We start from the raw sequence: 24,091 nt of genomic DNA on the forward strand, positions 1-24,091 counted from the left end.
CCTCAGTTTTGTCACTGATAAATGGGGCTAATAATGTCTCCTTTTAGGGTTGTGGGGAGCTTAATCCAACTAATACATGTGAAAACACTTCACTCGGTGGCAGGTACATAGAAGCCTAATGAACGTTAGTTGTTAGTATTCCCATTTTCACAGATGACACAAGTGAGGTCCAGAGAGGGAAAGTGGCATGCACAATGTCACACAGCAGATTAGAGGTGAGCTAGGCCTAGTGCCTGGGACTCTTCTGTCTCAGCGCCCTACTCTCTCCTTGCACCGCTCCAAGTTGCTTACACACGCATAAAGCGCCTCTGGGAAGATCCACAACAAATGAACAACAGTGGTTACCTGCGGGCAGGTAGAGACTGGGAGGATGGGGGACAGAGTGGAAGAGAGACTTTATTTTTACTTTCAAATTTTCAAACCATGTGACTGTAATATTAACACAAAACAAGGAAAGAAATAGATGGATTAATTAAATAAATGAGGTGAATAATCTCTTTCTCAGGGTGGAGATCCAGTAAGATAACAGAAGTGAAAGTCTTTTCTACACTAAAATGATATCTAGATGTAAAGGGTTATTACTAGTAATTATGTTGCTTTTTAGTAAAAGCAAACTTTGCTCCAGATTTGTGGAACAGACTGTAGGAAGGGGCGTAAATTTCGTTACGCCCCTTCATTAGCTCGGGTCTCCTCCTTGAAGACAGAATAGGTTTCCCTGGCCACAAGTGAAGCCATCTTGGAGAGCAATGGAAATTTCCATCTTGGCACCTTGCAAATGCAAGGCCCCCTCCCCCCAAACTGGCTCTCCTAAGTCCAATGCTTTGCATCCAGGCCCCCAGTTGGACAACTCTTGTGGAAAACATGATTAAGGCTGCAAAAGTGGGGGTTTTATTGAGGATGACAGTGAGGGCCACAGTTTGTTTTTCAAGGGAGGGAACTAAGTGTCAGAAATAGCTGAGCCCGAGCTGGCAGGCGGCTGGCAGGGAGCGGGACGCTCGAGGGCAACGCTCCCAGGCCATGTTGACTTTGGACGGGCTGCCTGAGCATTGTAAACAATTGCAGAAATGATTTCCTACCCTGGCAAAAGTCTTGTTTGGACAAGGGCCCCCTCCCCCTCCTTTAAAAGGCAGTTTTATCATTTGTTTGCAAAAATGCTCAATCCCCTCTTTCTTTTCTCGTTCCCTCTGTGGCTCTGGTCTCCCCCAGAGCCAGATGAAAAATCTTTGTGTTTCTTTAATGTTAACCAAACCCCCACTCCTCCTTTTTTAAACTGTTCCAGGTCTGTTGGACAAATACTCCCGGGTAACAGGACTTACAAGGGTCTGTTAAGAATTTTGTTAGGCTGGAGTCTTTAGCCAGAGTGACTTACAAAATTTTTTCTCCTTGTTTCTTACATTTTAAACTCCTAGCACAATAAAATCTGCACACAAGGATTGAGAAAGCAATAAAAACGCAACTTACAATGTCTTGGCCTGAATCGGCTTAGGCTCCACTAGACACTGATATAACAGATTTGGTCTCACCCACCCTCCCGAGATGGCAGACCAGGAAATAAAAGGAGTTGTCTATAAGGAAGAAAGCACAGGGCAGAACTGTGAGCTCTCCCAGGCTGCTGGTGAGGGTGGGGCTTCTGCAAGGCTGGGAGACGGGCTGCACATTCTGAAAATCAGCCAGAATCCTGAGCAGTGCACAAAGAAGGAATACTCTGTTCTTGACCACCCAGGGACGAGGGCAACCACAGACCAGATGAGGAGCGTGATATGCTAACCTACACACTTGCCTGTGTCGACGAAAATAATCCATAACCAATCTATAAATGAAAATTTGGGTGGTTTATTCTGAGCTTAAATTTTAGGATTATAACCCAGGAGAGTCTTTCCACAAAGGAACAGAGCACTCCAAAGAAGTGGGGGTATAAGGGTGGTTATATACCCTCAAAGAGGGTGTTTCACATATGATTGAAATGTCCCTCCCACAATAGTCACAAGATTGCCCTGTCGGCACAGCGCTTGATGGACACAGCAGGCAGTGGGTCTGCTATCTTGGTGGGCGTAGCAGGAGGCAAGTCTATTGTCTCCAGCTGGGCAGTCACAGGTGAGCGCAGCAATCAGCTTCTAGCCTAAGGAAAGATACTTAATCCTTAAGGAGATGCCAACGTTGGGAGGGGGAGGGAAGTTGCATCTTTATCTCAAGGGCCTTTTGCTCTTGCCATAGGGAATCTCTAAAGCAGATATACAATGCATGCTCAGTGGCCTCGGTCAGGCCCTTTTGGAAAGACCAGGTCAGGCCGAATTAGGTTTACACCAAATGGCTTCCTCATATATTTCAATATATCCTATTACTTGCCATTTTTATTTGTCATTTTCCCCTTTTGATCTCTAATCTTTCGATAGAAAGCAATGATGATCAAAATATTGTCCCTCGGCACCAGGGTGGTTGCTGCCTGCCCTGGGTCCATCATGTCCCTCGGTGCTAGGCTTTTATTTCATTTATTTGCCTAGTTGTCCACATTGGGGGAAATAGTGGACAAGCATAGAGTCATATATATTAACAGAGGAAGCATTTCATATGTCAAGTAATTTCCAATTAATTTTAGATTGTTGCGCAAGCATTGTATATGTGCTTTTCTATGACGCTTCACATTTACATTGTATATGATTATAGAACAAGTACAGTAACAATAATAACTCAGCATTTTTAAAAGGATTAGTCTGAAATGAATTCTTAGTCGTAGTCCCTATCAGAAAAGGAAATTTGTCCAGGGTTATAAGACAGATCAACCATCTCAAGCCATCGAGCAATCATTACTCTAGTTTGTATGATGCTCTTACAACACTGAGTAAAGAAAACAACAATTAGTTTGAATATTATGACCAGTACAAGGATTCCAATAAATAATAGAAATAGGAATTCCATTCTGGATCGAAAAAGGGAACTGATACTGAAAAGGGAACCAATCAAGCAAATCAAAGTGGGTGTAGGATCACTTAAGGCATCCACTTGCTTCCTCACGTGCTTTAGCAGAGATGACACATTGGAAGACTCATCAGGTATAAAAGCACAGCATCCAGTCTGAATGACTGTGTATGTACCACCCTGGGATGCAGTAAGAATATCTAAAGCCATTCTGTTTTGAAGGACAGCCCTTCTCATTAAAGGCATTTCACTATTTAATAAGACTATTCCTGCTTGACTAACACTAAGGGCTTCTTGAGTAAATTTAGTCAGATCTTCCATATGTAATAATGACATCTTTTAGCTCCAAAGAAGGAGCAAATATAGCTGCAATATAGCCATACCAGTGGAACACTGAACAAGCCCATCCGGCCTTAAAGAGAGGGAGATTGGCAACAGGTTTTAACTCAGCCTGACTCCTTCCCTGCTTTTAAAGGAAACTCAGGGTGCAATGTTTTAGCCATCCAGGCAGTAGCCAAGGCCAAAGATTTGTTCCACATAACCATTAAGTTCCATTAGGAGTCACTCGATAAATTCCTGGCCTTCAAGACAAGTCTGTTCCAAATTAATCACTTTCTTTAAGTATAATAATATTCCAAACAAATTATAAAACAGGTATACAGTTTAAGCATAACAAATGTTTAAATGAGGAGATACAAGGTTGGAACTACAGGCCTGGTCCAGAGTCTTGGGATAGCTGTCTACAACAGATGTCATCTTCTTCTCCTCCTGGTTTGGTCCTTTTCGACAGGGCTGCAAACAGTCTTATTTGATGTCTCTTTCAATAAATAAATTCTTCAGGTTACAGTCCAAGATCCTTAAGATCTGGGAGCTCTGTGAAAGAATCAGCTACCAATCTTTCATTTTACTTTAAGTACCTCAATAAGACCGTGACAACAATGTAATATATCCCTTAAGGAAAGCTGGTTCATATATTTCTTCATCTAATTCCATAGGCTGTTTTATTATTATTTCAAGATGAGACAGCCGATGTTTACAAAAAGTATAGATCTAAGATTAAGGAGCACTAGCACAAGAGCTTTTGGCAGTGAGAGAGTAAATGCTTCTGAAAGCTTGCCAATTAAGTTCTAGTTGTGCCATTAGTTTTACCAGTCCTGAGGATCAAGGATGGTAAGCGCAGTGGAAATGCTGCAATAGTGGCCAAACATTACAAACAGATTTGAGTTCCCCAGTCACTGCGTAACTCGCGAGGAATTCCTCAAACAGGAATTATTCTCTCTAACAGTAATTTACCTACTGTTAAAGCCGTTGCTCTTCTGCAAGGAAAGGCCTCAAAACAATGTGAGAACATACAGATCATTACAAGATATGTTTATCCTTGAGATGGTGGCATTTGGACAAAGTCCAATTGTCATACCTCAAAGGAAGGGAAAGTGGCCTTGTGACCCATGGAGTGGGTTTCTTATTGGGCCTGAACCACATCTGCAAGGGGGTGTCAAAAATTCCCCCTTTTGACTGCCATATCTGTTTCTCTTGTTCCGTGGCAATTTCTTGAGCCTGTAGAAGGAAATCTTTTACTGGGTTAGCAGAGTTAACAGAAAGTAGCAGGCATTCTTGAGGCTAGACAGGTAACATCCTCACTTATCATTTCAGTAAGACTCATTTGTAAACCAAATTAAATAATAGAATGCAGTCGTGGTCTTCTCTCCCTTGTGATGTTGGAAGCAAGGTAAGAAGGTTAATGGTTGGAGCAAATTATAAATTAGTTCCTGCGTCCAGGGGGCAGGCAGTCAAGAAGACTTCTAGATGTCAGAGTCAAAGCATCTTTTTGCAGCTTGAAAGGTCTCTGATGATGTCATCGGGCATTCAGGTATCTTTGTGAGTGGCTTACAGCTTACACAGCAACAGACGGGAATCTCTCAAGTTTCTATCACGTCGTTCAACTTCAGTTTGCAAGGCTTCAGGAAAAAGAGCATGTTCAATTCTCAATGATTCCAAATGAAAATGAGGGAAAAATTGAAAACATTAGTTTGGAGGTTTGTAACCAGATATTTCAGTAGAAGAATTCAGGATCCAGTCCAGCTCACAGGTAGAAAAAGCCTCAAAGAGAATTAACAGAACTAGGATCTAATATCCACAAACGCGTATTATAATTTTTCACTGAAACAATTCTTCTCTCTAAAATCACGCTCATTTTTACCAAAGATAGTCAAGTTAAGACTAATTGGTTTGCCAAAATAAGTTTAGTTTCAAGAAACTTGGCCCAATTATTTACATAAGTGCAGCAAGAATAGCAATTGATCATATAGGCTCTCAAACCTGCTTTTGCTGGAATTTTTTATGAGGAATCTCAGATTGAACTTTAAAGACTTCTTGAGGCCAGAAAAGCCAAGCCAAGGATTTGTGCCATGAGGCCTTGCCTGCAATACCTTAGATTTGGGTGACTTTCTCTCCTTTCTTGAGATTCCCCAGAATATTTCGAGGTTCATTGCACCTGCCAGATAAGCAAGCTTCCTTACTTACCAGGTAAGATTGCTGGAATCTCTCTCTGTAAAGCAAGGTACCAGGCCCATATTTCCAAGTGGGTTTCTTTCCAGAAAGTCAACCTTATTCCTCAAAGGCAGTATTGTCATATCTGAGTCTGTATCTTTCTCTCAAACATGACATTCCAGTCAAAGTTTTGGTAAGATAACAAATGTGTCCTGTTATAAGGAGAACAGATTCTTATTGAACTTATGCAAATAACTATATTGCCACGAAATAACCATACTCACTCACAAAGAGTTTCCAAATTCTGGAGGGATCAGGTAGGGAGAAAAAGATAAATGTTTCAGTTTTGCTCATAAAGGTATTATTTCACTAATTGCTATAAGACATGGTTAGCATAAGAGAAAAGATTTCCTTAAATCTGAGAAAACAAAACAACACATCAAAAACAATATTTCAAACAAAAGTCGTAAAAAAATTATAATCATCCTCAGTTCATTCAGTCCTGTATAACAGGTTCTTGATCTTAATCTCTGTTAGCAGTTTTGTTTTTTAACATTAAAACTCATTTGCTTAATTGGATTTACTTTAACCTTAGTCTACTTGACCAGGCATAAAACTCCTTTCAGAATTTCTCCTCCACAAACCTTCTACAACTTTCTTTTTGCCTTCAGAATTTGTCCCAAAGTCTTTCCTGTTTTCCTTTCTAGTACATTAGGACAAATTTATCTTTCTTAACCCATCAAACAAAATATTTCCATTCTTTATACCCTTTTTACTGAAAACATACATTTTAACTTTCCTTGAATACAGAGCTGTTTTCCTTATTAATTTCCAGTAGCTTTAATTATATATGTTAATTAGAACTTTTAACCATTAACAGACCCTAGTAAACACTAAAAGGTAAGCAATTACAAATTTTCTTTTATATCAGCATTCTAAACACTTCATAATTTCTAGGAACACATCACTTTACAGTAAAAGACCCAAAGATTTTTAGCATCTCTGCAATAAAAACCAAAAGCAGATAAACTGAGATGTTTAGCAACATTTGTTCTATCCAATCCAAAAATTACCCAGATACTCAGATTTTTATCACTTAACTTAGCAGAACTCAAGATTGCTACCAAAAAGAATTTGGAAGCTGTTTTTTCCTCCTCCCCCCCTTTTTTTTCCTTCAGTTTTAGGAATTAGTGATGGGCGAGGTAGTAGTTCCTGGAGAGGGGAGATGGTAATCCTTTTCAAGATAAAGGAACTGGGTGGAATCTGAACTGCCTCTAGAGCAGTATTTCCAGTCTTGCAAGGATTTTCTAAGGACAGTTGCTCTTGATTTCCCAGAAACTGGGTTGTAACTCAAATTACATTCCAGGTTGATCTACCTGTCCAACTGCATCACAAAGGCACAGAGAAACCCCTCAAGTTTTCAGTTTTACAGAAGGTCCAGGTTCTGGTCAGGTCCAGCCTGAACTTAACCTTGACTCGGTGACAACAGAAGAGATGATGAGCAAAACAGACAAAGAAAAGAAAAGAAGAGATCAGACCTCGCCCTCATGGCCTCTTCCAGAGGGTTATCAAGATAAGAGTCACACAACAGTTCCCATGCTGGGCACACAACCCCAGCAGGACAGTTCACAGAATAAATCACAGGTCTCCTACCCTTATAACTGACTCAGTAGGTGACTAAAATACTCAATGAGTCAACTGTCAAGAGAGGGCACCCCACTTAGGGTTGCTGGGGTGATCAGGCCCAGAAACCCAAAGTTGGGGCTCCCAGGGGTGGAGCCTTTGACTCTTTAAAGATTTCTTTGTTTCCCGGTTGCAAAGCTCAAAAGGAGACGAAAATGGCCATTGTAACTCTAAGAGAGATGAAGACATTTGGGTTAGTTCTATTTAGAAAAACCTTTTCTAAGCGCTTACTTTAAGTCAATGGAATAGAGCTCTTTAGAAAAGAAGAAGGAGATGAGCTCTGAGATTCCAAAGGCAGCTGCAGAGGAGATGGAAGTGATAAGCGGGCTGGGACGGTTTCTGACTTATCCTTTTTTTTCAATTCAGATACAGTCTCTGCCAATTTACGGTTAGTCTCCTGTAAAGAATTCACTTTATCATTATTACGTTTTGAAGCCTCTAAATGCCAATCATAATAAGCTTCCCATTCTTTTGCTTTAGTTTTAGAGCCGGCTCTTTCTACTTGTGAGCGCAAATACAGTAGCTTTGAGATATCGAATGTTCCCCACTTTGGCCACTTAAGTCATTCTTAGTTAATCCTTCCCATTTTGTTAGATACTTGCAAGCATTGTTTCCATACAGGAAACCAGATGGAGTTCCATTGGGAGGTTGTCCATCCGGGAGCTGGCCGGCTTTAAAAGCACGGTTTTCCCATTTTCTTTTTGCTTGTCTGTTTTTTTTTTTTATTTTAAATAAAGTCTGAACAATTTCTAAGGACAGTGTAGTGGGTCAGAAGTGTGCTGGTTGTGAGTGTTACTCCCTATAGAAAGGTCGTAAACACTCTCTTACGTGCCTCGGTTTTTCCTCCGGCAGTCTAAAACCACCGTGGGGCTCGGAGCGAGGGTGACCAACCCTTATGTGCGCGTCCCCGGACGAGCCTGTAATTAATTACCATGAATAAGAGTGGAGTTCCCTATGGGACTGCTGCACGTCTCGAGGAGTGATCCTCTGACACTCCCACTGAGGTCCTTAGTCACCTAAGGGCGCCTTTTGGTAAAGGCCGGGAGGAGCAAGTGTCCCTTTTCTTCAGAGCTGAACATGGTCAGTCTCTCATTTCTCTATCAGGCAGTTTGTTCAGACTTTATAAACACAATTCTTTCCAATTTAAAGCCAAATTAAAAGGACAACCAACCCAGCTCACTCCAAGCTCCTCTAAGCCCCTGAGGCTTAGGAATTCTCTCTAGGTTTTTCTCCACCTAGGAACTGTACTGGTACCCCTCAAAACCTCTAGTCTTAAGACCTTACCCAGCTCATATAAACTCTTGGACCGTCAACTTAAAGTAAGGAGGTCAGGGTTTCAGGAGAACTCACCAAGGTCACCTGAAGAATGCAGTGATCCAGGGGGCTCAATGGGCCCTTATTGGTACCGAATGCCGGTTCAGTGTAGATTCCAGGTGGCCTCCGGAGGGTTTCTCTGAAATCCTGCCGACTACGCCAAGAACTGTCGATAAACATAATCCATGGCCAATCTATAAATGAAAATTTGGGTGAGTTTATTCTGAGCTTAAATTTTAGGATTATAACCCAGGAGAGTCTTTCCACAAAGGAACAGAGCACTCCAAAGAAGTGGGGGTATAAGGGTGGTTATATACCCTCAAAGAGGGTGTTTCACATATGATTGAAATGTCCCTCCCACAATAGTCACAAGATTGCCCTGTCGGCACAGCGCTTGAGGGACACAGCAGGCAGTGGGTCTGCTATCTTGGTGGGCGTAGCAGGAGGCAAGTCTATTGTCTCCAGCTGGGCAGTCACAGGTGAGCGCAGCAATCAGCTTCTAGCCTAAGGAAAGATACTTAATCCTTAAGGAGATGCCAACGTTGGGAGGGGGAGGGAAGTTGCATCTTTATCTCAAGGGCCTTTTGCTCTTGCCATAGGGAATCTCTAAAGCAGATATACAATGCATGCTCAGTGGCCTCGGTCAGGCCCTTTTGGAAAGACCAGGTCAGGCCGAATTAGGTTTACACCAAATGGCTTCCTCATATATTTCAATATATCCTATTACTTGCCATTTTTATTTGTCACCTGTCACCTAGCTCCAAAACGAGAGGCAGAAAGAGAATAGGGAGGGGTAAGGGTGAGGAATGGTGAAAGAGAAAGAGAGGCAGAAAGGGGACTGGAGGCAAGGAGTATGTGGAGGGAAGAGGAGGCACTGGCTGCCTCAGTCATGGTCCCAGCTGGAAACAGAAGCCCCACTCAGGCCGCATCACTTGGGAGAGTTTAGTGAAAGGACGATTGATGAGAGGTAGGCAAGAGTTGAGGGAAACCAAAGGGAATGTGCTGCGCCCCAGGGCTAGCAAGAGCAGGAAGCTGCTCCCATCCCCAGGCCGGAAGGGTCCTCCTCCACAGACATTACCCAAGAAGTAACATTCTCCTCATCCATTCCACCAGCAGGAACTCTTTCATTCTACCTGAAGACCTGATAGAAACAACCAAAGGAGGAATCCATATTAAGAACTTACATAGGAGGAAACTGAGGTATAAACAGGTTGATGGTAAACGTTAAATCTATTTAAACATGTAATTACACATGTAACTGTAACAATTATGTTTACCAGGAAAATAATATAATTGTTATAGTTATTGTGAAAAAACCCTACAAAATGCTTCTTTTTGTTAATTGTTGTTGATAATAGCTTATAGGAGGAAAAAAAAAATCCCAAAATTTCCATTAAAAAGGGTATGGGAGAGAAGAGAAGGAAAAGAGATTGATGTTTGCCAGTTTTTATTGTGATAAAATTTACCATTTTAACCATTTTTAAATGTACAATTCCATGGCATTAAGTACATCCATGTTGTTGGGCAACCATCCCTACCATCCATCTCCAGAACTTTTGTATCTTCCAAACTGAAACTCTGCACCCATTAAACACTGGCTCCCCCTCCTTCTTCCCCCAGCCCCTGGCAACCACCACTCTACTTTCTGTCTCCATGTATTTGACTACTTTAGGAATCTCATATAAGAGGACTCATACAGCATCTGTCCTTTTGTGACAGGCTTCTTTCATTTAGCATAACGTCTTCAAGGTTTATTCATGGTGCATCACATGTCAGAATTTCCTTTTTTTGTGTGTGTGAGGAAGATTGGCCCTGAATTAACATCTGTTGCCAATCCTCCTCTTTTTGCTTGAGGAAGATTGCTGCTGAGCTAACATCTGTGCCAATCCTCCTCTATTTTATGTGAGATGCTGTCACAGCATGGCTTGGTGAGCGGTGCTAGGTCTGCACCTGGGATCCGAACCCGTGAACCCTCGGATCCTGAAGCGGAGAGCAAAAACTTAACCACTACACCACCAGGCTGGCCCCAGAATTTCCTTTATTTTTCAGGCTGAATAATATTCAAATCCCACATTTTGTTTATCCATTCATGTGTTGATGGACACTTGGCTTGCTTCCACCTTTTGGCTATTGTGAATAATGCTCCTATGGACATCAATGTACAAATATCTGTTTGAGACCCTGCTTTCGCTTATTCTGAATATACACCCAGAGGTGGGATTGCTGGGTCCTATGGTAATTCTTTGTTTAACTTTTTGAAGAACTGCTATACTGTTTTCCGTAGCAGCTGCAAGGAAGGTTGTTTAAATCATCAATATTTTTATTTTTCTTAGGAGGGAGTGAGTGATAGTCTTTCTTTTCTGAAGGTGATGAATTAAGAAATGTTGGTTAAACCTATTATTTAAAATTACAAAGGTAACCACCAGTAGAACTAAAAATGGTCTGAATTCCTTCCAGATTACCAGAAAGCAACAAAAAAACCAGACCCTACAGCAGCATAAAGCAGAGAATACAAAGTAGAACAGAAGCGGACTCAACCTGTTCAACACAACGAATGCAAACACACTCTTCAAAGGAAAATGAAAGCCAGTCATATGTTACCAACAAGAAATATAGCTGAAACCAAAGAACCCAGAAAGGCTGAAATTAATCCGGGAACCAACATATTTATCGCATGTAAATACAAACAAAAAGTGGGCAAGTGTTCTGTAATAATAACAGGCTGAATTCAGGCTAATAAACATTACAATAAATAACAGCATTGAAATAAAGAAAGTGAAAATATAAAAATTTAAGGATTAATTTACAGAATACAATGCTGGAATAAATACAGAAATAAAACTGTAATAAGTCACTTTAACTCATCTCTCTCAGACCTTGACAAATCAGATATACAAAAAATAAGTTATGATTCTGAGATTTTGAATAATATATTTAATAAGATTGATGATAGTTAGCTAACCAGCTGGCTAGACAGGTAAATACATAGAATAAATATATGTGTCTATTCTGAATATAGAGACTATATCTTATTTTCAAGCCCCCATGAGACATTTACAAAATTTGATAGTACAATAGGCCAAAAAGAAAATTATTAACAAAAAAATGGAAATAGAATCAGTTATATTCTCGGACTATGGTGCACCAAAACTAACAATGAATAATACAAATAGAACAAAAATTAGAAAACAGTCTCCTAAATGCCTCCTGAGTCAAAAAGGAAAACAAAACGTAACTGAAGAATATTTAAAAAACAAAGAAAACACCACATAAAAAAAATCTATGACCTTGAAAACATACTAAGTGAAAGAAGCCAGACACAAAAGGCCACATACTGCATGATTTCATTTCTCTGAAATACCCAAAATAGGCAAATCCATGGAGACAGAAAGCAGATTAGTGGCTGCCAGGGGCTGGGGGAGATGGAATGGGGAATGACTTTTTAATGGATGTGGGGTTTCCTTTTGAGGTGACGAAAATATTCTGGAACTAGATAGTGGTGACGGTTGTAGAACATTGAAAATATACTAAATGTCACTGAATTGTACACTTTAAAACGGTTCAAATGATATATTTTATGTCAATGTGTATTTAACCACAATGAAAAAAAAAATCTATGAGAAGAGGGATTTATGTTTCCATTAATGGTAGACTGGATAATGCAGAGCAAACTTTCCACTGACGACAAATAGAAAATCCAGACAGAATATGAAAACATCTGACTGAAGGACTGAAGTTCTAACAGGGCAACGAGAAATTATAGGGCCAAAATTCAGAAGGAAAGCTAGAGAGGCAAGCTCAGCATTTAGTGTTGCCTTTCCCCAGTGGGCATCAGTTGAGTCCAGAAGAAGCAGTTGAGAGCTTGAGAAGCTGAGCAGAGTATCTGACAGCCTTTTGCGGTTAGGGGTAAAAAGTGGAATCTGTCCTGATACCAACTAGCTTACTAAAATCCAATCCTGATACTAACCACCTGGAGTTAGCGTCAAACTCCACAGGTTTAAGGGCATGGTCAGTGCCCAGCAAGACTGTCCTCACCTTGGGGGTCCCCAGGCCACCTGCACTTTTGACCAACTGGTACAGATTCAAGGGTTCCCATGACACCCTAGGTTCAATATTTCATTATAATGACTCACAGAGCTCAGGAAAGCAGAATATTTATGATTGTAGTTTTATTATAAAGGACCAGCCAAATGAAAAGACATAGAGGGCTATGCTTGGGAAGTTCCCAAACACAGAGCTTCTGTGCCCTCTCCCCGTGGAATCAGGGCATATTACTCTCCTGGCACATCTGTGTGTTCACCAGCCAGGAGGTTTCACAGAGCTTCAGTAGCCCAGTTTTTCTTAGGGTTCCATTACATAAGCAAGCTTGATTGAATCGCTGGCCATGTGATGGAACTCAATCTCCAGGCCCCATCTTCTCCCTGGAGGTTGGGAGGTCGTGCTGATATCACATGGCTCAAACCAGGACCTGTCCTGAAGCTATCTAAGGGCTCACCATGAGTCACCTCATGAGCATAAACTCAGGTGTAATACAAGGGGCTCATGAGTTACGAGACACTCTGATCACCCAGGAAATTTCAAGCTCTAGAAGCTCTGTTCCAGGAACTCAGGACAAAGACCAGACAAGTTCTTTCTTATAAACAGAGGCCACCCCCTGGTCTTTGGGCATGGTTCCCTTACAACAGAATGATCAAACCTGTCTGAGCACCTCCATTTGGTGTAGCATTTATATAACATAGGCAGCAGGAGTCCAACATGAATATGCCTAACGTTTGGAGGACACAGGGCGGGATAAGGATAGGAGGCTTTTAACTCCATTTCCCAATATACTTGATTTGTTTTTGCCTTTTTCAGTCAGAGTGGCAGCCTTCCAAACAAGATGCTGTCTGCTCATCTTGGAACTTCCATCTGTGAGCCAAGAAGCTCTTTGTTGGTCACCAGAGATCTGTTCACAGGGCACCACCAATGTTGCAACAGCTTCCAGCAGCTCCTCAGATGGTTCCAAAGCCAGTCTTAGGGCAAGAGTCTACCTGCCGTGGACATGCTGGGTAACTCTTTGTATTCCCTCAGAACTTCATCAAAGAACTAGAAACCATTAAAAAAAAACAAGTAGAAATTCTAGACATAAATAACACCATAACTGAGAAATAGGAACTCAATGTGTGGAATTAATGGCAGATTAGACAAAGCTGAGGAGAGAATTAATGTACTAAAAAATAAAACTGAAGAAATATCCAAATTGCATGGAGAGTCAAAAATAAATAAAATGTAGAAGTAAAAGCAAGCAATACATTAAGAAGGCCTAATATAGGTGTAATCGGAGTCCTTATACATAAAGGAGAGAGAAATGATGCAGAAACAATATTTGAAGAGACAACGACTGAGAATTTTCCAAAATTGATTAAAGATATCAAGTCACAGATGCAAGAATTTCTATCAACTCCCAAAGAGGATTTATAAAAGAAAATCACACCTAGACAAGAGAGAACAGATAGCTTTCCTTCAAAGGAGCAATCATTAGAATGACACATAAAATCTCAACAGAACAATGAAGTCCAAAATACAATGCATTAGTGTCATCAGAGAGCTGAAATACTGCACCCAGAAGAAACACTCTTCAAGACTGAAAATGAAATAAAAACATTTTCAGGGGCTGGCCCCATGGCCGAGTGGTTAAGTTCATGCACTCTGCTTCAGCTGTCTTGGATTTTGCTGGTTTGGATCCTGGGCACGGATGCGGCACCGCTCATCAGGCCATGTTGAGGCAGCCTCCTGCATGCCACAACTAGAAGGACCTACAACTAAAAATATACAACTATGTACCAGGGGGCTTTGGAGAGAAAAAAGGAAAAATTAAAAATCTTGGGGGAAAAAAACATTTTCAGACAAATAAAAATTAAGAGAATTCATCACCAGCAGATCTGATTCAAAGAAAACACTAAAGGGTATTCTTCAGGCAAGTGGAAAAAGATAGCAGATGGAAGTGCAGAGATGCAGGAAGAAATGAAGAGCAACAAAGTAAGCAGATATATAGAGAAAAATTGAATTGACTATCGATTGCCAAAACAATAAGAATATTTTGAGACGTTTGAAATATATATGGAACTAAAACGCATTTTAAAAAATCACAGCTAAGTTGAGGAGGATGATAGATGGAGTTAAAGTATTCTAAATTCCTTACATTATTTGGGAAGAAAGTAAAACTACCAAGTAATATTACACTTTGATAAGTCACAAATTCTTTTGTAATCACTGGGGTAACCACTAACAGAATAATAAAAGAGTACATAATTTTCAAGCTAATTCAAAAGTGGAAATAGAATGATAAAATATATCAATCTGAACATAGACAAATAAACCAATAGATAGAATCAGATTTACACTTACTTGGTCACCTGATTTCCAGCAAAGTTAACACTGCAGTACATTGGGGCAAGGAAGATCTTTGACTATATGGTGCTGCGCTAACTGGATGTCCATATGGAAGAAAGAATTTTGGTCCCCATGTGACATCACACATGAAAAATAATTCCCCTGCAGGTCTAAATATGAATGGAAAAACAAAAGAGCTTTTAGGAGGAAACATAAGAGAACATCTTCACAACTTTGTAGTATGCAAAGATTTTTAAAACAGGACCAAAATAATTGGCTAACTATATAGGGACAAAAATGATAAATTGGACTATATTAAGAGTAAAAGTCTTTGCTAGTTGAAAAAAAGTAAAATGGCAAACCACAGTGTGTAAGAAGATATTTTCAATAACAGAGAATGTGTTCACGTGGCCAGAATATACTTAAAACCTTTATAAATCAATAACAATGACAGAAAATTAACAAGTACTTCACAATAAATTATATCCCCATGGCCAATAAACACAGAAAAGGACTCAACTTCATTATTCATGAAGGAAATACAAATTAAAATCACAAGACATCCCAGACTACCTCCAGAATTGACTTAAAAAATGAAAAAAAAAAAAGAGTCAGATAATACCAAGTGTTGACAAAGATGTACAATACACAGAACTCTCAGGAACTGCTGGTAGGAGTGTAAACTGATCTATGGGAAAATTGTTCATTTCAAAGCCAAAAATAAGGATATTTAATGGACCCAGGAATTCTTAGGCATATATCCAACAGAAATGTTTAATGTTCACCCAAAAGACATAGCATGTTCATAGAAATACTATTCACAATAACCTCAAATTCGAAACTAGCCCAGTGTCCATCAACAGTAGTACAGATAAGTAAAACATGGTATATTCACACAAAGAATTTCCATACAGCAATCATATTGTTATGGACGGAATTGTGTCCCCCACACCCTGCGCCATTCACATGCTGAAGCTAAACCCAATGAGACTGTATTTGAAGACGGGGCCCTTAAAGAGACAGATAAGGGTAAACGAGGTCCTGAGGGTGGGGCCCTAATCCAACAGAACTGGTGTCCTTATAAGAAGAGGATGAGACACCAGAGATGCACATGAACAGAGATGGCCATGTGGGGACACAGCGAGAAAGGGTCTGTCTGCAAGCCAAGGTGAGAGGTCTCAGGAGAAATCCAACCTGCCAAACCCTGATCTTGGACTTCCAGCCTCCAGAATTGTGAGACAATAAATCTCCGATGTTTAAGCCACCCAGTCTGCAGTATCCCGTTATGGGAGCCCCAGTCGACTAACAGAGTATGGATATACCATATTCTGTTTTTCTACTTATCGGTTGGTGGCACTTGGGTTGTTTCCACTTGTTGGCTATTATGAACAATGCTGCTGTGAATGTTCATGCACAAGTTTTTGTGTGGGCATATGTTTCTATTTCTCTTAGGTATATTTAGAAGTGACATCCTGGGTAACATGGTAACTCTATGTTTTAACAAATTAAACTTTAAAAAGTATAAAGGAATCCATAAAGATAACAGCAGAAATGAAGGCAACAAAAAACAAACTTACGATACAAAGGATGATCTAAGTCAAAGACTGTTCTGTGAGAACATTAATAAAATATAAAAGCCCCTAGGAAAATTGATAAAGAAATGAGAGAAGGCGTGAATTATCAATATCAGGATTGAAAAAAGTACATTGCTCCAGATCCTATAGACTTTATAAAGATAAGATTATGAACATCCTGATGTCTTCCAATAAATTGAAAATTTGAGTTGACAAAGTTCCTAGAAAACTACAACTTCCAAAAACCAACAAAAGAAGGAATAGAAAATCTGAATAGTATTATATCTATTAAAGAAATTGAATTTACAATTTAAAACTTCCAACAAAGAAAACTCCAGTCCCAAATGGCTTCACTGGCAAATTCTAATAAACATTTAAGGAAGAAAAATATCGTGATTACACAGACTTTTCCAGACACTAGAAAAGAAGAAACATATCCAATTTCAAATTATGAGGCCAGCATAACCTTGTTACTAAAACCTAACAAGGATATTAAAAGCAAGGAAAAGTATAAGTCAATCTCATTAATGAACACAGACACAAAATATCCTAAGCAAAATTTTAACAGCAAAGTGAATTCAACTATATCCACAAAAGATAATACATCCTGAAAGTTTGTGCTATTGCAAGAATGCAGGGTTGGTATAAATTTGAAATTAATCATTAACACTTACAATATAAACAGAATAAAGGAGAAGATTCATATAATCATATGATAGGTTTGCAATTAAAAAAGTAATAAAATTCAACATCCATTGATGGTCATCTACCCTCACCCAGGCTCTTATGCACATCCCTTAATCTAATCCAATTTCCTACTCTTCCTACTTCCCCCATTCTCCCACCGTGACCCTGGAAGTCACAGTGCACCCTTGGTAATACGCCCTAGACACTCAACACTCCCAACATTCATTCCTCTTCCTTGCTCTCACCGAAATCTGGTTCTGCTTGGGGACATTGCTTTTCTTGCAGTCCTCTCATGTGGCAGCTGGTTTTCCTCTTAGCCTCTGTGTATCACAGATCTAGAGGTGGGGGAGGGGTCCTCCTTCTCTTCTTTGCCTTTTTTAGACTAATTATCCTTCCTTTTCTCTACAAAACCTCTCTTCCCTTCAACTTTGTGTCTTTAGGCTATACCAGCCGCTATTCTTCTTGTTGGAGGCTTCTGCCAGCCTCCTGGCTACTGTGCCTCACTTCCTGAAGAGTTTAAAGCCTGGCTCTCAGCTTCACTCTCTACGATTAGTACCTTGGTTTTTTGTTTGTTTGTTTGTTTGCTGAGGAGGATTTGCCCTGAGCTAATATTGTGCCAATCCCCCTCCTTTTTTGTATGTGGCACACCTCTACAGTATAGCTGGTGAATGGAGTAGGTCTGCACCGGGGATCCAAACCCGTGAAGCCAGGCTGCCAAAGCAGAGCACGTGGAACTAACCACTTAGCCACCGGGCCAGGCCCAGTACCTTGCCATTTTTTGTGACTTCAGCCAACATCCATCAAAGACCTACACAACATCCTAGCTTTTCAGGTTCTGTATTACTTATCTATTGTTGTGTAACAAATTATCCCCAAACTTAAAACGAGAAGCGTTTATTCTCTGACATTGCCTCTATGGGTCAGGAACTCAGGAGCACCCTAGAACAGTCGTTCTGGCTCTGAGTCTCTGTGATGCCGCATTTCGTCTGCTGGGGCGGCTGCAGTCATCTCAAGGCCTGACTGTGGCAGGAGGTCTGGCTTCCAAGGTGGCTCACAAACCGGCCTGGCAAGTTACTGCTGGTTGGTCCTCACCATGTGGGCCCCTTGAGTGTCCTTAGGATGTGGTGGCTGGCTTCCCCCAAGAGAGAGCAAGGCAGAAGCCACAGTGTTTTTTATAACCTAGCCTTGGAAGTCACACACAGTCATTAGTTACAAAGGTCCGCCCTATTGAACGTGGGAGGGACTACCCAAGAAGTGTGAGCACCACCCGGCGAGAATCCCTGGGGGCCAGGGTAGAAGCTGGTTCCTGATTTCTTCACCTCCAACTACCTTGTCCTCCACACAACCTCATCCTCCCACTGCCGTGGTTATGCCCTAGACTGTCATCAACGACAGTCACTGCCTTTAAAGTCAGTTTCCAGCATCCACTCTTTGGCCATCCCTTCTAATCTTTCCAGCTCTCTTACTCTTACATCTTGACTCAATTCTTCAACCCCAGAGAGACTCCCCAATGTTTTCACTGCCCATCACTTTACTCATCTCCTCACTTTCTTCATTATCCCTCTAGATTCCACAGTCCATCACTATAACCACTCCTTGTTCCTCTCTTTCTCATCATATTGTCTGAAAAATGGAAAAAGCCAATTTCCTGCACCTCACACCCCCACCTGAGCAGCTAGATGTAGCTAGAGGAAAACACAATTGTGCCTACTAATCTCTCTTTCAATTTATGACCACAAAACTCAAGTGGGCCATTTGCACTAATCCTCATAAATTCACATCCCCACTTTCAGAGATAATTTCATATCTTCTCATCTTTTAGGAAACCTTCCATCCCCATCCGCACTCCACTCTCAGCTTCTCAGCTGCCAACCTCACTCATTTCCTTGAGATAAAAGAAGCAATCAGGAGAACTACCTCATCTTCCCATCACCAAATGCAGCAGCCAACCTGCATCCGTGCCCATGGCCTTTCTCCATGTTATAAAGGATGGACCATCTCATCATTATGGCACCAGATCCCATTTCCTCTCCCAGAAAATGCAATCTGTGGCCAAGTGACGTCAGCTCATCCTTGTCAGATACTTGAATTGGACAGTGATACAAAGCCAGGGAGGGCAGCCATGGGGGAGGTGAATGCACACCATGATCAGTCAGCCAAAAGAGAGAGAGGACCAGAGCAGGCAGGCAGAGGGACACAGAGAGAAGTGACGATGAGCCTTGGAGAGAAGAGAGGGTTACCTGAGTTCTTGGCTTCCTGCCCTGCTTCCAGGTCTCCGTGAAAGCTGACTGGCTTGCAATTCTAGGAGATAACCCCTGATTCCTCATAACAAAATCCACATTACGTAAGTTAGCTTGAGCGGGTCTTTGTATTTTACAACTGAAGGAGCCCATTTATTTATTCTATTTGGACACAGAAAGACGTCTGGAAGGACGTTCCAATAAAAATTAACAGTCGTTATCTCTGGGAAGTTGGGTTTCAGAGGATTTTAAATGGTTTCTTGTTTATACTTTCCTGAACAGTTTGAGGCATTTAAAATAGCATGTATCAGCTTCCTTCCTCTCCTTACTAATCCAATCCATCGACATGGCCTCTCAGTCTCAAGTCGATACAACTCTCTCTCCGGCATCATTCTAGTCAGATCTCCATTCTCTCTCTTACCTAGCTGAGCGCAGCAGTCTCTTAACCGGTCCCCCAGATCCCCCTATGCAAACCTCCACTCCATGCCCCACAGAGCTGCCAGCTGGATCTTGTGACAATATCAACCCAGCGTCGCTACTTCCTTGCTTAAAACCCTTCAATGGCTTCCCTTTTCACTTGGAGTAAGACTCAAGCCTCAGTTTCCACATCTGTAAAGTAAGTCGTTGGAAAGGTCAAATACAATACTGTGTGAACCGTATGAAGCCTGGGCTGTAATAGGTGCACACGAAATGGACATTCTTGCTCTTGCCTTCCAGGCTGCCCAGCCACTTTCAGTTAAGTCGGAAAGTTCTTAGAAACTAGTGTGTGTGCACTCTGCAACTTCAGCTTTAGTCATTTTCCCCTTGCTCCCTGAGCTCCTCCCACACTGGCTTCTGACAGCATGTAGAACTCACCAAAAACCCCCTTCTACCTCCGGGCCTTTGTTCGTTCTTGCTGCTAGAATATTCTACACAACTCCTCGAATGGCTGGTCCCTCGTCCCACAGTCCTCAGTGTTTCAAAGTCGCCTTGTCCAAGGCGCCTCCCTGACCATTTTAAGGTGGCAGCCCCCACTACCCGCTCTGGTATCCCATGGCAGCCTGGATTTCCTTTGTAGCTCATGTTACCAGCTGTCATCTGACATTTGCTTCTTGACTTTGTTTCCCTTATCTCCCACCAGATTATATGCTGCCCATGGTTTTATCTGCCTCTTTATTCATCTAGTGTTTAGGGCTGTGCCTGGTGTAGCTATCTTTCCGTGTTCAGTGAATGGATTTTAACTAAAGCCTTCCCTGGTATGCCCAGCTGGAAGCCATCACTGAGTCCCCTGAATGCTCACAGTTCTTCATCTCCACTTCATTAGGACCCATCTTGTTTCGTATTATATGGGAATTTCGTGTACCGAGAGGCAGGGTAGCGAAGTGGTTAGAACCAGACCTCTGTTCAAATTCCAGCCCTGCCACTCCCAGGCTCCAGAATGGTGCCCCGTGCCTGGCCCAGAGAAAACCACACAGAGGGGTAGTGCTACTGTGTTTTGTGTTACCCGCCCCACCCCCCAGCGGGAGCTGAACCCAGCTCCTCAAGGGGACAATTACACGTTTGACTTAGTCTCTGATAACTTCCACAATGCCTGCCTGGCTCAGGACACACAGGAGGTGCTCAATGGATAATAAATTATAAGAAGAAATTTTATTTTAGGTTTATATGTGCCAGGTTCTAAACTGTTCTAAACACTTTACATGCATCAGCTCATTTAATCCTCATATTAAGTATAATTATTATTTCCATTTCACAGATGAGGAACCAAGTCATAGGGAATTAAAAACTTTGCCCAGGGTTACCCAGTAAGTGAGGTGGCTGGGAATTAAACACAGGATTCAGGCAGCCAGGCGTTAACTACAAGATACCGTCAAGCATTGACCAACTAGTAGCGGCAGGTTTGTGAGGTTAGAATCAGAGACAACAATCAATATGTTAACAGAAGGGGCTGGTTAAATAAACTGTGATAGAATCTTATGTAGCCATTAAAAAGATGATAAAGATCTATATTTATAACACAGAAAACCATTCATAACATAATTGAAAAAAGTGAGCTAGAGCCAGCCCTGACCACGTAGTGGTTAAGGTGGGGTGCTCTCACCACTTCTGCCTCCCAGTTCGGTTCCTGAGGGTCTGTCAGCTGCCATGCTGTGGTGGGAGCTCACACAGAAGTACTAGAAGGACTTACAACTAGGATATACAACCATGCACTGTGGCTTTGGGGAGAAAAAAAAAAAGAGAAAGATTGGTGAATCTTTCCCTGCCAAAAAAAAAAAAAAAGCTAGAAAACAGTATAATAAACCCGTACATGAATGTTTATAGCAGCTTGTTCCTAACTGACAAAAACTGTAGGTAACCAAGACATCCTTCCAAAGGTGAATGGATAAACTGTGGTAGGTTCATTCGATAGAATATTATTCAGTGATAAAAAGAAATGAGCTTTTAATCCATGAGAAAACATGGAGGAACCGTAAAAGGAGGAACCTTAAAAGGATATTGTTTAGTGAAAGAAGCCAGGCTAAAAATGCTCATACTGTATGACCCCCAACCATACAACATTCTGGAAAAGGCAAAACTAGAGAGACAGGAAAGACATCAGTGGTTGCACTGGGGTGGAGGGGGCAGGATGAACACATGGAGCATAGGAGTGCAGGGTAGGGAAACTGTTCTGTGTGCTAATGTCACGGTGGATGCGTGAGGTCCTCCGCTTATCAAAACTTTGAACTTTACGGCACAGAGTGAACCTTGATTGAGCTATGGACTTTAGTTAATAATAATGTATCAATATTGGTTCATTAATTATAACAAATGTACCACACTTACTCAAAGTGCTAATAGGAAGAACAAAGAGGGGTATACAGGAACCCTGCACTATCTCCTTGATTTTCTGTAAAGCTAAAGCCGACCTAAAAACTAAAGTCTATTAACTTAAAAACAAACAGTATAATAGCAGGACCCCTTTCCTGTCACTATACATGTTTGTTTCTGTGCATAGAAAAGTCTGGAAGGACAACCAAAATTAATAGCAGTTATCTCAGTGTAGTAGGATTAATGGCCATCTTTCACCTAGTTTTACCTAAGCTTATTTTCTTAACAAAAGCACGCATTAGTTTCCAATAAAGGAATAAAGTGGGCAGCGGGGTCTGCCCCAGCCGGCCGACGGCCCGAGCAGGCAGCTGCCTCTCCGCCCGCCCCGCCCCCCCGCGGGCCGCGGCCTCTCTGCCCCGCCCGCCGGCCTCTCCAGCCACCCAGCCCCGCGGGGCCTCGGCCTCTCCGTCCGCCCCGCGCCGCCCCCCGCGGCCCCGGCCCCTCCGCCCGCCCCGCCCCCCGCGGGCCGCGGCCTCTCCGCCCCGCCCGCCGGTCTCTCCGTCCGCCCCGCCCCGCCCCGCCCCCCGCGGCCCCGGCCTCTCCGTCCGCCCCGCCCCGCCTGCCGGCCTCTCCGTCCGCCCCGCCCCCCGCGGCCGCGGCCTCGTAGGTGCTGGTCCCCGAGTTAGCAAGAGCAAAGAGAGCTCCTGCGGTGCAGTTGCGTCTGCACACCCGGCTGCTGCGGGGCCGGGAGCGGCCGGGAGGGGGCCCCGAGAGGCCGGCCCGGGGCGCGGACCTGCGCAGCCCTGGGGGCGAGGCCGCCGCGCCCGTCTTGCCTTCAGCGGGCTGGAATGTTCCCGCAGCGCGGTGTACTTTGTTCTGGGGATGGGGAGGGTGGAGTGGAGCGGGGGCAGAGCTCGGGGCCCCTGGGACTTGGAGGGCGGCCAGCTTTCCGTTCCCAGGGAGAGAAGGGGGGCGGGGAGTTGTCTAGTTCCCAGGCTGGGCCGCCGCCGGGCACTGGACGGAACCCCTGGATTCCAGTGCCAGCCGTGCCCCCGGCCAGCTGCATGCCCCTGGGGTCGGGTCTGTTAAGCCCTGTGGGCCTCAATTTCCTCATCTACAAAATGGGGTTAATAATAGTGGCGCATAGTTATTGCCAGGCGCTGTTGTGGAGTGCGCTACAAGTGCTCATCCCTCGTAACACCCCTTTGAGGTAGTTGCTGTTAATACAATCACGTAATTATCCCAGTAGTAGAATAATACTGTCTCACTGCCCAGGTCCTTTGGACAGCACAGATGCTCGGGCTGTAAAAAGCCTGGTCCAGCCTCCTGCCAGGTAGTGAAATGTGCACTACATACCATTTTCACTTTAAAGATGAAGAAGCAGAAGCTCAAGGAGGTTAAGTCAGTGGCCCAAGGGCACACAGCTCCTAAGTGGCCATCCTCGGGTCAAACCCAGGCAGTCAGACCCAGAGCCTCTACTCAACCTCGACAGATACTGCCTCCCCCCTGCCAGCCTCAGGAGGCCTTTAAAATCTGTTTATTTGGACATACTGCAATTTGTACAATTCTGAGGAAGTATTAATAATAATTGATACTAAGTAGTGACAATTACCACCAGTTGAGGGCTGTGATTCTCACAACACCCTATGAGATAAGTGCTACTATTATTCTCCCCATTTTATGGATGAAAGAATCGAGGCACTGGCGCATCATTTGATTCTAGGAGGAGGGACTCATTCATCCTGAAGCCAGAGCCCACAGTGGCTTAGCTGTCGCCTCCTGTCGGATTTTATAGGGAGGCAGAGTCTGATTACAGAGGCGCGCCTGGAAGGACAGTCCTCCTCCAAATGTTGTCACAGGCAGCCCTGCCTGGTAATCTGAGGAGCTCTGCAGAGTGTAGCGAGTCCCGGCTGATGGCCAACACCAGCCGCGGAGCTGCTCCTCTCTCCTGGGTGTGCTGCTTCCAGGAGCCCAGCTGCCTGGAGCCGGGGGGGGGGAGCATGTCCTGCCAGACTCTCAGCAGAGGGC

The 24,091-nt window shown here is 42.8% G+C and overlaps 1 long non-coding RNA gene across 3 annotated transcripts; it reads right to left on the reverse strand.

Annotated features, from left to right (window-relative positions):
* Nucleotides 1-406: 406 nt before the first annotated feature.
* Nucleotides 407-22,484, reverse strand: LOC139042198 (uncharacterized). Of its 3 annotated transcripts, none has more exons than XR_011498647.1 (3): nt 14,791-22,484; nt 14,091-14,204; nt 407-13,488 (listed from the first exon to the last, which is right to left on the reverse strand). It is a non-coding gene; the product is annotated as an uncharacterized lncRNA (long non-coding RNA). The 3 variants fall into 3 exon arrangements; XR_011498645.1 differs by having other exon boundaries at nt 407-14,204; nt 14,791-14,945; nt 21,357-22,480; XR_011498652.1 differs by having other exon boundaries at nt 407-8,597; nt 9,482-14,204; nt 14,791-22,480.
* Between the last annotated feature and the right edge of the window lie 1,607 nt (nt 22,485-24,091).

Source organism: Equus asinus, chromosome 2 (genome assembly GCF_041296235.1).
Source record: "Equus asinus isolate D_3611 breed Donkey chromosome 2, EquAss-T2T_v2, whole genome shotgun sequence".
Taxonomy (NCBI): domain Eukaryota; kingdom Metazoa; phylum Chordata; class Mammalia; order Perissodactyla; family Equidae; genus Equus; species Equus asinus.